The sequence below is a fragment of the Miscanthus floridulus genome, chromosome 16 (assembly GCF_019320115.1).
Source record: "Miscanthus floridulus cultivar M001 chromosome 16, ASM1932011v1, whole genome shotgun sequence".
Taxonomy (NCBI): Eukaryota; Viridiplantae; Streptophyta; class Magnoliopsida; order Poales; family Poaceae; genus Miscanthus; species Miscanthus floridulus.
The window spans coordinates 65,103,927-65,108,481 of record NC_089595.1 but is presented as its reverse complement, the minus strand read 5'-3'; positions in this window follow the sequence as shown (position 1 = coordinate 65,108,481).

The window sequence follows — 4,555 nt, the reverse complement described above, 5'->3', positions numbered from 1 at the left end:
ATCTCGTCAAGCCGGCCGGCGCGGGGAAGGAGTGCTTGGAACCGATTGGAGTACTCCTCCACCGTCCCGGTACGCCGGCACTCCGAGAGCTCGAACAGGGGGGCCGATCGGAGAGGAGGGCCAAACCGCAAATGGAGGAGTTCCTTGAATCGACCCCAGCGCGGCGTGCCTTCATCCTCCTGGAGCTGGATGTACCACAGCTGGGCCACGTCTTCGAGATTGAACGAGGCCATCCAGACCTTCTCTTCCGGCATGGTTCTCTGTTGGTGAAAGTAAGACTCACATCGGTTGATGAAGATCAGCGGATCGGATTTGCCGTCGAAGCGCGGGAAGTCCATCTTCTGGAACCGCGGCGGCCGGTCGTTGTGATGGCTGCCGTCGATGTGCCCGGCACCCGCCGAGGAAGAGCTCGACTTGTCCTTCAGGGACCCCAGGTCGGCCTTCATGGCCGCCATATCCGCGGACAGGTCCTGGAGCATCTTGGTGAGGTCGGCGATGGCTTGTTCCCCCATGATCGGCTGGGCAGCGGTGGATGCGGTGGAGGAAGACGGGGATGGCGGTGGTGAGGCTGGTGGTGCGGCGGCGGTGGATAGGCTGGTGGAGCGGGAGCGAGGCGGCGAAGGTCGCCGGACTCGTGATACCAGGTTGTCAAGGATCTCAAACCCCTGACTGGCCGGACCCCGGCTACGTAGCTCGTAGCCGCCGTCCGTCACGCCGGCGAGGTTATGCCCCTCGGCCGTCGGCTTAAGAGAGAAGGAGAGATTAGGGATAACTTCTTTTTTAATCTCAATTGTCCCAGCGTACATGCATATATGGCCCGTGGCCTAACAGATGGAGAAGGTTCTCCTTGATTGTAGGACTAATCCAACAAGGAAGCAACTAATCAGCTAGCTAACTTTCCTCCTAGCCACTCGCCTGCCCTTCCTGCGCCCTGGCTGCTCGCTGGGCCGTTGCTCGCTCGGCCGCCCGGCGCACGTCGCGGGCTCTCCTGCGCCTGGCGTATGTGCGACCGCACATGACAGCTTCATTATTTACCAATCTAAGATACTGATTTTGGTATTATTCAAATCTTATGGAAACACATATGATATTCTTTGATCAAATAATTTGCTTCATAGGCGGATAAGAGTAAATCAGCATGATTTGTCAAGAGCGGACCAAAATCATTTGATAGTATTTAGATTATGAGTAGCTTCAGATCAGACTACAAAATGGCAAAAAACAACCAGCCAGGGTTACAATGTTAGTCGTTGAATTCTTACTCTTGGTAGTAACAGAATTCTTACTCTCATCGAGAGAGAATGACACTAGGAGTTGGGGCAATTTTCTGGTTTATTACTCACATAAATGCCATGCCAACCTGAGGGGTTGGGGATACATATTTATAGCCTGCTAGCCAGCCAAGCATATGCCAAGATGCTAGATGCTAATATGCCGTCCTAAAACAGATGTTTTCCAAGATGCTAAGATGTTGTCCTAGCCAGTTAAGAATGATGTCCTTGATGTTGTCCTTGATGGACAGCAAGACCGCCATGTAGCCACAAGGACCATATGCTACAGCCTCACATAGACCAGCCAACACAGAGACTTATCCTATCATTCTCCCCCTAAATCTTGTGCATCGTCTTGTGGGAAAGTTGAACCATCCCGGTCCTAGAGCAGAGCTCAAGGAACTTGATCATCCCAAGAGGCTTAGTAAGCAGGTCCGCAAGCTGATCCTTGGTGTTGATGTAGCTTGCCTTGATGCTCCCTTCCTCCAAACAGCCTCGGATGAAGTGGTACCTCACCCGGATGTGCTTACTCCGTTCATGGAAAACGGGGTTCTTTGCCAGGGTCAGAGTGGACTTGCTGTCCATCCTGAGCTCTACCGCTCTAGTGTCTCTGCCGAGGAAATCACCAAACAGTCGAGCGAGCCAGAGCGCCTGAGTCGAAGCGGTGGAGGCCGCTATGTACTCGGCCTCGCAGCTGGACAGGGCCACCATCTGCTGCTTGACCGACTGCCAGCTAACGAGGCACTTGCCGAGGAGGAAGAGGATCCCGCTCGTGCTCTTGCTGGTGTCGATGTCGCCGGCGTAGTCGTTGTCGCTATACCCGACGAAGTGTGCCGCCCCAGGACACCTAGGGTAGTAGAGGCCGTGGTCGAGAGTCCCCGCAACGTAGCGGATGATCCTCTTCACAGCCTGCTGGTGCTCCGTCGCCGGTCGCTGCATGAACCGACTAACGTAGCCGACGGAGAATGCCAAGTTCGGCCGTGTGTGGGCGAGGTAGCGAAGGCTCCCCACAAGACGCCGGTACTGGATAGCGTCCACCTCCTCCGTCGTGCTGTCGCGGCTCAGCTTCAGCCTCTCCATCGGAGTGAGAGCTGGGTTGCAGTCGGTGAGCCCAGCTAGCTCAACGACGCGCTTGGCGTAGGCGGTCTGTCGAAGCGTGATCCCGGAGTCATCCTGGTGCACCTCGATTCCCAGGTAGAAGTAGAGAGGCCCCATGTCACTCATCTGGAATGTGGCCTTCATCTCTTCCTTGAATGCCACCACCTCCGCATCCTTGGTGCCGGTGATCACCAAGTCGTCGACGTAGACACCCACCAGCAGAGCATTTCCTCCACTGCCCCGTCGGTAGATGGCCGCCTCGTGCGGGCTTTGCTCGAAGCCCATCCCCTTTAGCGTGGAATCCAATTTGGCATTTCACGCCCTCGATGCCTGCCGCAAGCCATAGAGGGCCTTGCGCAGGCAGAGCACCTTGCCCTCCTTGCCGGGGATCGCAAATCCCGGCGGCTGGTGCACGTAGACCTCCTCCTTTAAGTCGTCGTTAAGGAACGCCGACTTGACGTCCATGTGATGAACACGCCAGCCCTTCTGGGCAGCTAGCGCAAGGAGGAGTCACACGGACTCCATCCGTGCCACGGGAGCAAAGGCGTCGTCGAAGTCGACCCCCTCCTGCTGCACGAAACCCCGTGCCACCAAGCGAGCCTTGTGCTTGACGATGGCGCTGGCTTCATCCCTCTTCAGCTTGTACACCCACTTAAGGGTGATCGCGCGGTGGCCACGAGGAAGGTCAGCAAGCTCCCAGGTGCGGTTTTTCTCAACCGCATCCATCTCCAACTGCATCGCGGCGCACCATGTCGCGTGTCTCTCGGCCTCAGCAAACGACCGAGGCTCGCCGTCGTCACACGCAAGGTGCAACTGCGTCTCCAGGTCATGAGGCACCAGTCCCGGCACCGGCTGGTCGCCGAGAAGGTTCTCCATCGTACGGTAACGCAACGGCTCGCTGTCGTGGTACGCGTCGATGCGCTCCTCGTCATGAGAGAGCGGAGTAGCGAGCTCAACCGGGCTGTGCTCGACACGAGCTGGTGTTGGAGTAGACGTGCCCGGAGAGGTGCCTGTCGGTGCTGGAGTGCGTGGCGGTGCCGGCTGTGGTGGAGCCGACGAAGAACCCATCGCAGCCGAGGTCCTGGCTGGAGAGCGTGGTGCTGTCGGAGTAGCAGGCGCCGGGGTCGATGGAGGCTCGGGGACTGGGGTAGACGCGCTCATCGACGACGAGCTGCCTACTCCCCCAGCTCCCTCGAAGTGAACGTACTTGACAGTGAAGTCGTCGTATGTCGGAGCCGAGCCGTCGTCCACCGCCTTGTCCCACGCCCATCCTCGCTCTTCGTTGAACACAACGTCGCGCGCGTGCGCACACGCTGTGTCTTTGGGTCGAGGATGCGGTAGGCCTTCGAGCCCTCCGCGTAGCCGATGAACACTCCCGGATTGCTCCTGTCGTCGAGCTTGCTGATGTGGCTAAGCTCCTTGGCGAACGCGAGGCAGCCAAAGACCCGCAAGTGGGAGACCGCCGGCTTGCGCCTATGCCAAGCCTCGTACGGCGTCCTGCCGTCGAGCGCCTTGGTAGGCGAGCGGTTGAGGATGTAGACGGTCAACACCACCGCATCTCCCCAAAAGACAGCCGGCATCCCCCTCTGCTTGAGAAGGGCTCGAGCCATCCCCACAACCGTCTGGTTGCGCCGCTCGACGACGCCGTTCTGCTGCGGGCTGTACGGCGCGGAGTAGTGGCGTTGAATGCCCTTATCAGTGCAGTACGACGCGAATTCAGCCGCCGTGAATTCGCCGCCGTTGTCGGTGCGCAGCACACGCAGCTTACGGCCGCACTCCGCCTCTGCAGCAGCCTGCGCGACCCTGATGGCGTCCGCAACCTCTCCCTTGCTGCAGAGGACCATCACCCACATGTAGCGGGAGAGGTCGTCGACGAGCAGCAGGAAGTAGCGTCGTCCTCCCGGTGTGGCCGGTGTCACTGGGCCACACAAGTCCCCATGCACAAGCTCAAGCCTCTCCTTGGCTCGAAAGCTCGCCCGCTGGGGAAAGGGAAGTCGCCTCTGCTTCGTCAATACGCAGACGTCGCAGAGCTGCTCCACATGGTCGAGGCATGGCAGGCCTTGCACCATCTCCGTGGCACTGAGCCGCTTCAGGGCCTCGAAGTGAAGGTGCCCAAAGCGCTCGTGCCACTGCCATGCCTCGTCATCCCGACGAGCAGCGAGATAGAGGGGTTGTGCCACCTGCAC